The sequence below is a fragment of the Balaenoptera ricei genome, chromosome X (assembly GCF_028023285.1).
Source record: "Balaenoptera ricei isolate mBalRic1 chromosome X, mBalRic1.hap2, whole genome shotgun sequence".
NCBI classification, from domain to species: domain Eukaryota; kingdom Metazoa; phylum Chordata; class Mammalia; order Artiodactyla; family Balaenopteridae; genus Balaenoptera; species Balaenoptera ricei.
In genome coordinates this window covers 9,763,872-9,773,636 of record NC_082660.1, presented here as the reverse complement: position 1 = coordinate 9,773,636, position 9,765 = coordinate 9,763,872, and positions in this window count along the sequence as shown.

Below are 9,765 nucleotides of genomic sequence, written 5' to 3'. Positions count from 1 at the left end.
GGCCGCGACAGTGAGAGGCCCGCGCACCGCGATGAAGAGTGGCCCCCGCTTGCCGCAACTAGAGAAAGCCCTCGCACAGAAACGAAGCCCCAACACAGCCAAAAATAAGTAAATAAATAAATAAAGTTTATAAAGAAAAGATGACTATTATCTTTAAAAAAAAAAAAAAATTCTAGAGGCCATCTTGGGGCCCCTAAACCCATGGGAATGTACTGATTCCACATTCTGTGCTCTTCTTAGATCTCTGCTCTGTACACGAAAGACCCATAACACTTTTTGAGTGAATGAATGAGTCAATAAATGACTAAATGAATGAATATATGAATGAAATCTTGTGATGTCATACAGCTCCATAACAGGGAAGTAGGCACATTTATAAAAATGGCAAAGCAGCCTGGAAATATTGCCACCTCTGTGGAGGAAAACAAAGTGACAGTGACAACCCAGTAAAGAAACATTCCAGTCAAGGAGGCAGATTAAATCACAGGCATTTTTGATACCCAGAAATGCAAATGCTGTAGAAACAGGAAGTCTTCCCAAAGTAATTCCCTGTATATGAAGCATAAAAGAGACTTCTACGAGAAGTCTCTGTTTTATGAAATGTATGAAGCACACAGACTTTAATGCTCTCAGCAGGACACAAACACTCAAAGAGCAAATCATGAAAAATATCCTTAATGACTACCACTATATACTCTAGTGTGCGTTCTGTTAAAAGACCATCCCCACTAATGACACCGGCACCACAAGCAACCAGAAGCTTCTATAAACTAAGAGGGTACGATCATCTTAGCATATCATAGGACATGCATTTACATAAAATATTATTTATGTCATTTTCATTTTTTTATTCATGGAACAATTGGTATTTGGAAAATAAATCTATGTCAACTTTTATGCTTGCAAAATTTCTAGTGTCTCTGAATGTGTCTGATTTGAAAGCCAAATTACCGTAAGTGCTAAAAAAAAAGTCACACTGTACTTTGGCAGAAAATATAAAATACAAGCAAGTTGAGTAAAATGGACAGCAACCTTCTTTAACAATTTTAGACACTTACTTGTTAATGCTTTCAAAGTATGTTTCTAGAAGAACAAGACCACAAATGGTAGAGGGCAGGAACTGGATTTCCTTTAAAGACTAAATGGGTATGTTAATAGCACTGGCAACTAAAATGAGGGTAATTTTCCTTTTATTAAGCTGTGGTTTCACACAAGAATTGTATTTTCTTTTAAAAATATCTTGTGTGTGATATTTATTCTCCACCTTGACTTATTTCTCCACAAGCTAGCTAATCATTACTAGTGAAGAACTGTTACAGATTTCAAATAGGTCAAGGGTCAACCTTTGAACTTTGAGATCAGATGATCTAAAGAGAAGATAGATGCAAACTATTATATCTAGGATGGATAAACAACAAGGACCTACTGTATAGCACAGCGAACTCTATTCAATATCCTGTGATAAACCATAATGGAAAACAATATGAAAAAGAATGTGTATGTGTGTGTGTATATGTGTGTGTGTGTGTGTATAACTTTGCTGTACAGCAGAAATTAACACAACATTGTAAATCAACTATACTTAAATAAGGGAATTCCCTGGCTGTCCAGTGGTTAGGACTCAGCACTTTCACTGCGGTGGCCCAGGTTCAATTCCTGGTCGGGGAACTAAGATCCTGCACGCTGCGCAGCGTGGCCAAGAAAAAGAAAAACTATACTTAAATAAAATATTTTTTTTTAAAAAAAGAGAAGATGAATTAATAAAAAGTCCTACAGACTGCCCCTTCTACAAGTCGTCCTAACACAAGCACCTTGGTCATTTATTTCATTCATCAGGTGCTGCTCAGACATCAAGGGCCTGTATTCTTTCACTGCTTTAATGATTCCAATCATTCCCCTGTCATTTATTTGATGCCACGTTCTGCTATCACTGCCTTCATGATGCCCACCGAAATCCAAATGCCAAGACTGAACGCTATCCTCAACACTTCTCCCAGAAATATCAATATGTAACTACGTACCCAGAAGGCCAAGCGGTTGCAAGTTCAAAGTCATGGTTGACAGAGAATATTCCCAAACGCCCAGTCATTGAATAATGATGATGACATTTCTTGAGTGCTTACTTTGAGCCAGGCACTAAAGCGCTTTACATGTAAGATGTCATTTAATCCTTACAAAACTCTACTACTATTTTCCCCACTTGACAGATGTGTAAACTGAGGCAGAGAAAGAATAGGAAACTTATTTGAAGTCCACAGGGATACGGCAGAACAAGGATATGAATCTGGGCAATCTGGTCCCGGCGTCCCTGCTGTCAACCGCCAGAGAGTGCTGCCCCTGGTTATAAGAAAATGTCTACATTAGTGTGGTCCTTGTGCCCACAGTGTCAGTAGGGGCGGGTGGGGGAGCATGGTAGAAATGCAGAATCCTCCACTCAAAGCATGAGAATCTGCATTTGAAAGAGATCCCCAGGGGAGTCAGATTCTCACAAAGTATGACAAGCACTTGTCTAAGGAACTCATTAATGACAAAAGATGCAGTACAGACTTTTTGATCACCCTGCAAAATCTCCCACTTTCACCTGAATAAAAGCTCCTACTTTTATCTTGAAATGACAAGCCAAAGTCACAAATTTAAGTTGCAAAAGTAAAAAAAAAATCTGGGATGCCCAGCCCAGCTTTAGTTTAGCTCACCTGGCACAGGTAAGCTGCTAAGAGAAGAGCTCCATAGCGGCTCTTCACACCAGCATGAGAATGGAAACCTGCGTGATAGTGGCTGCTGGCCTACACCTTTCTCCCGGCAGAAAACGTGAGGCACTGGAAACTTCACCAGGCCAAAGTGAGGAACAGTCAAAGCTAATCTACGGCACCACAAGTCAGGATACTGTCACCTTTGGCAGGAGTGGGGATTGGGAAAAGCACCCTTGACGGGGTGATGATGGTGGTGATAGCGGCTCTGGATGTTGATCATATTCCAGTTCCTGATCTGGGTGCTCGTTACACGGGTGTGTTCAGTTTCTGAAAATTTGCTAGCTGTAGACTTGGGATTTTTGCAGGCATATTGTATGTTGCCAAAAGTTTACATAAAAGAAATCACTATTTCTATAAAATAGTCTCACTAATTAACAGAGAGGGAAAATAATAGTTTTTATAACTGAGTAGTAGGAATTGCACAGTATACATGGGAATATTACTACATTTTTCAACAAAAAAGGAGGGTATGCTCTCTTCTTAGGAAAACTATTTACACTTCTTTCCTGTTGGAAGCAGGAAGACCATTCTAGTTGTTTTGATTTTTTTTAAACATTTTATTTTATACTCACAAGAAATTACAACCATAATGCAGAGAGATCCCATGTACTCTTCATCCAGTCTCTCCAAATGCTAACTCAATCTTCTCTAACGATAAAATATTGTCAAAACCAGGTGACTCACACTGGCACAATACTATTAACTCAACTACAGACTCTACTGAGAGTTCACCAATAAGAATATTCTGCCTTTCCATATGATCCAGCAAGCCCACTCTTGGGCATACATCCAGAGAAAACCATAACTCGAAAAGATACATGCATCCGTATATTCACAGTGGCACTATTCACAATAGCCAAGACGTGGAAGCAACCTAAATGTCCATCGACAGATGAATGGATAAATAAGACATGCTACATATATACAATGGAATATTACTCAGTCATAAAAAAGAATGAAATAATGCCATTTGCAGCAACATGGATGGATCTACAGATTGTCATACTGAGTGAAGTAAGTCAGACAGAGAAAGACAAATATCTTATGATATCACTTATTATGTGGAATCTAAAAAATGGTACAAATGAACCTATTTACAAAACAGATATAGAGTCACAGATGTAGAAAACAAACTTATGGTTACCAAGGGGGAAAGGGGGGGGAGGGATAAATTGGGAGATATTGACATATACACACTACTATATATAAAATAGATAACTAATAAGGACCTACTGTATAGCACAGGGAACTCTACTCAATATTCTGTAATAACCTGTATGGGAAAAGAAACTGAAAAAGAATGGATATATGTGTAATAGGTATAACTGAATTACTCTGCTGTATACCTGAAACTAACACAACATTGTAAATCAACTATACTCCAATATAAAATAAAAATTAAATTTAAAAAAATATTTTGCCTTAGCTGCCAATGTCATACCTTGTGGCCCTCCTCATAGATTTACAAAGGAAACAATGATGTGTAAGTAAATACAATAAAAAATATGTTGCTTAATTTTTGACTGTGAGATATTATTCTTTGCAAACACACTATATATACATATATATGTGGATCTATATACACATATACATATAAATCTATATGTAGATATATACCCATATATATATATGTATGTGTACATATCTATAGCTCTGCATGTATATCTGAAATTGAAGAGTAAAACAATCATTAGGTGAACCTGCAAATTAACTTTTCCTGTTCATGACACTGTCACATAACTTGATCAGAATCATTTAGTCCGACCAGTTACCTAACTGCAATATGGGGGCTGCTCTATAACTTCACCTCTCTTACAATTCCTTAAGTGAAATTAATGCACTGATTTCAGTTTGCAGGAGTTATGAATCAACCAGATGGTCGTAGAGTTTGAAGAGAATAGAAAATTATTTGACACATAGCTCAATTAAGCAATTCATCCAAGGCAAACCAAAGAAGGTATTTTTAAATGCATATTTTGGAAAACGATAATGGCATTTGGCATGCTAACTAATATTCCTCATCAAAATGACATTACAAAGAAATGCTCAGGATAAAAACATCAAACTGATGAAACTAAAGTAAAAAAGAAATTTTACTGGACCATAGCCAGCAAATGATATTAGGTATAGTGAGCACATGGCTATTCTTGCATCCAGAAGTTCTTTCTGAAGGATCCAGGAATCAGTCATTTCACCAGAGAGAACTTCTTACCAGCCCATTAGAACTTTGGGGATTAAATTGTACCAAAACTAAGTACCTGAGTTTTAGGGCTACCTTCTCATTAGTCTCCGTTATTTCTCACTCCCCTCATCTACCTACTCCAAATTCTAGGTTACATATGATTCAAATACCTATTTCCTCCTGAAAGTGCATCCCCCTTATCCCAATGGCACAAAGCTGGATAATTTGAGTCTCCACATTCTGTCTTCAACTCAGAGTTTCTCAGCCTCAGGAATGTTGACATTCCGTTAATACTCTTTGCTGGGGGGGTGGGGATGGTGGCTGTCGTGTGCATTGCAGTGGGTTGAGCAGCCTCCCTGGCCTCTACCCACCAGATGCCAGGAGTGCGCCCCCCTCAGTTGTGGCAACCGAAAGCGTCTCCAGACATTGCAAATGTCCACTGAGGAGGACGGGGCAAAATCACCACGGTTATAATGATACTACTTAGATGTACTTTCAAACAAAAACTCAGTCCTTTTAACAATAAATTGAAAATAATGTGAAGGAACTAGAAATAGTATCTATCAATGATGTGAGTGGATCCCAAAGATGTCATAAGTTTTTTATTCCAACTTCAAAAAATGGTTTCCCAACCTTTCTGGTCAATCAATATATAGAATAGAGCTACAGCTAGAAGGTTTAAAAGAGGTTCGGAGAAGACTATGTTTTATCTTATTAATGAAGAAAAACTGAGGTCCTCTGAAGAAGTAAGCATTGTCCCACAATCACCCAATGAGCCAAGCTGTCTGGTTTCTAGTCCAGTTACCTTGGGCGGCCATGTTGGCTTCTCCCAAACTCTTAGTCATATGATTCAAAGATTACATTTTATTGACAGGCTGTAGATTACCTAGTTATGTGATGTAAAGCCATAACCCCAGTCTTCCACACTGGTAAGCAATAGCAGGAAAAAAAGATGGAAATGGCAATAGAACCAAAAAAAACAGTCAAATTTTACCCTCTGGCAGGTTATGGCCAAATTGCCATTGGAGGGAAAGAACTGCAGATATTTTTTAAAGAAAAGTGAAGAATCTTTAAGACCATTCTCAGTGAGAATGTAAAACTCAGAGTGACGTTGATATCAAAACTCCCTCAGTATTGTAGTTAGCGCCCCCAAATCAGAAACATAACTCCTTGCAGAAGGCTGTGCGCCCTAAGGAATTAATGATGTGCTACTCTCGTCAGTGAAATGGAAAACTGCTTATGTGAAAGAATCACAGAAAGGCAATTATAGGCACTGTGCAAGAGACTGTAAAATACAACAGAAAGATGATACTTGCAAAGTTTTTCCCAACTACTAGCTCATCTGACCCTCAAACTCATCCTAAGATGCTGAGTCCCTTGTTTTTATCGGTGAAGAAATGAGGGATGAACCTCTAACCACTCATGAGTTCAGAGCAGAGACTGGAACCCAGGTTCCCTGCTGTGAAGGCCACTGCTCCTGCCTTTGGGCGTTGGCAATATCTGTACTCCTGAGATGTTCCTGTCCATGGCTATGCCGGAGTCTGCTATCACTCACGGGTATTCCCGTTCTCCCCTGCTTCCTGGGCAAACAGGAAGGCTAGGTTTTCCAGCATTCCTTATATTGGCCATGGCTGTGTCAGGCTGATGCAGTGTGAGAAGTGAATGTGCTATTTCCAAGCCTGACCAATTGAAAATCTCCCACTTGAGGTCCTCCCTCACTCTTTTTTTCCAATCTCTGCAGATCTAGAGGAAGGTTGATCCACCAGATGGAAGGAGCCTGGTTTCCTGAATGACCCGGTGGAGCTGGGCCATCGAGATCCAAACTGCATTGGCCAGGGATATGAACAAGAAATAAAGTTTTATTGTATCAAACCACTGAGATTTGGGGTGTAATTAACTACCACCACTGCTTCTGACAAAAACAACGAGGACAGCAACACATTTGGGGAGGGGAATGCCCCGCAGATTGTCAGGCAAGTTCTGGGGGTTCAGCCTATAGAAGAGAGTTACAGATGTTCCCCATAGAGTCCCAAGGCCAGTCTCCCACTGTGGGGCATGCATTGTCATAAAGCCCTTTCCACCTCTGTTCAAGGATTTCAATTCCCAAGGGCTTTCCTGCTAACGTCCTTTTCAGCAATACTTCTAGTGAAGGCTGGCTTTGATGAAAGGAACGCTAGCTTCTCCTAACATGACTCTGGGAGACCTCCATAATATCCAAGTGAACCCCTCCTCCCAAACATTTTGTAAACATACATGTAAACCAACACAACAAATAACAGCTTATCATCACACCGCCAAGAGCCAGCAACCCAAAAGTGAACCAATAATTTGTTACTGAATTTATCAGGACTTACACTAATAAACATGCTTCAAGATTTCACTTCCAAGCATCCCATCTGTCTTAGAAAAAAGAAGGAGCTATTTAGAGCACTACACATTTTTTTATATTATAAAGGGAGGGAAATGGGCTGTCATAATAACCAAGCTTAGTAAAATTACCAGTGCTTGGTATTCTAGAACAAATTGGAGGAAATTACAAGGCGCTTTTAAAGTCATGCTTGAAGTTTTTTTTTGTATTTTTGTTTTTCCATCTAAATGGATAGATCTACAGTGTGCAGAAAGAGGGCAAGTGGTTGATTATACAGACATCTAATTTAGTCTCCCAAATCTGCTCTAGGCCACTCTGAACATACAATCATAGGAGATGCGTCTCCCACATTATTTCCTAAGGAAATGATAAAAACACGAAAATATGCATGAACCATACCTATCTTAATTCAAAGTTTTAAATACACTCACAGAACACTTCTAAGGAATGAGAACCCATACAAACACAAGACTCTTATTACACTTATCGGGCTTCTTCTTCCTTCTTAGAAGTTGATTAATTTACTATAAAAATCTTCACTGTTGAACTAACGAGCAAACCACAGTATCAGAATTTGTTCTATACCAGAGGTTCTCAGATTTGGCTGTACAGTAAAATCATCTCAAGAGATTTACAAAATCCTGATGCCCAGGTCACACTCCAGACCAATGACATCACAGTCTTTGGGAGTGGGAACTAGGTATTTTTAAAGCTCCCCAGGTGATTGCAAAGTGCGGCCAAGGTTGAGAACCATGTACTTTGTCTTTGATTACTTCTACAGGCTGAAACCAAAACACTGGTGACCCTTGCTTTTCTATTAATCCAAAGTCAACAAGGGAACATTTTTTTTCTATTGCAGTATATCAGCATGGTAATATACAGCATTAGGCCTTCATTTTCCTCTACTGAAAACTGGCTTACTTTGCACGTCAGCGCTTTGCCCTGGTCCTATTCAGGAGACTGGGGGAGTAGAACAGCTTATTTTACTAGTAGATTTCACAGGACTACTAGGCTTATTAATACAACCCAACTCCATATTTCCCCATCTGAATTTCCTCCATTCAGAATAATTTAAAATAATTGTGTCTTCTGAAAATTAGTAAAAGAATGCTTTTAAATCAATCAAACAGTAGCTTTAGGCATTCTTCAGGAACATACTATGGCATCATCAAATATTTCTTGATTTTCAGAAATTTGTTATGTTAAACAAACTCATTAAAGTTTTGTAGGAAAACAAACATACAGTTGTCTACACTTACATGTCACTTAATTCTAATCAACACCTGTTGTGGAGAGATGGATTTATTAATTATTACACTGTATTTTTAGACATATTAATACAGGGCAGAACTGTAATAAAGTGTTTGTGGAAAGCAGCTGCAGTGTGAACTGCATCAACCCCCCCCCCATCATGAACTGAGGACGTGGAGGGTGTCTTGAGCCCCCATGACAACACCCAGCCCTCTCCTCTCCTCTGAACCTTGGGTTTCTAAATCCAACTTCCTATGCAACATTCCCACTTGCATATCTAACAGGTATCTCACACTTAACTCCCGATCTTCCCGTTAAACATCTGTTCTCCTCAGTCTCAGGAAACGGCCATTTTCTCCTTTCAGTTACTCAGGACAAAACCTTAGGAGTCCCCCGACTCTCCTCGTTCTTTCACTCCACATCCGGAATCCCACCACTTCTCACTTCCACGGCTCCCTCCCTGGCTTTGGCCGGGGCCAACGTCCTCTTGAGCCTAGGCCATTGTGGGAGCTCCCCAAGTCCTTTCCCTGCTGCAAGTCTTGCTCCCTTCTCTAGTCTTGAAACAGAAGACAGTGTGGGCCTTCATCAAGCCACATCACTCGGATGGTAACCCTCTGCTGCCTCTGCATTTCATTCAAAGCCAAAGCTGGTCCTTCAAAGCCCTACACATGTGTTGTGTATCGCCTCTATCGCCTCTCCTAAGGTCACCAACCATCCTGGCTTACCAGGAACTGAGAGATTTCTGAGGATGTAGGACCTTCAGTGAATGCGGGTCAAACCAAGACGAGTTGGTCACCCTACCTCTCCTGCTCCCAGATGCCTTCCTTGGTGCACCCCTCACACTGGGTCTTAGCTCACTACCTATATTTATATAACTGACTCTTTTCCTCTCCCTCCTATCCTCATCCCATCTCATCATTTCCTTTTTCTCAGAGCCCTTATCATCATCTAACACGCTCTATATTTAGTTATTTAATTGGTTTCGTTTCCTACTCCCTTCACTAGAAGGTAAGCCCGTGAGGGCTGTTTTATTTGCCGCTGTATTCCCAGGAATCTAGAATACCGCCTAGCACACAGGAGATGCTCAGTAAATATTTTCTGAATGAAATAATTATTTATACTATATAATAAGTGTTCCAGGGTATATATATGATTCAAGGTGACAAAATTGTTTCAAGATGATAATAGAGGATCAATATTATTCCTTGGTGAAC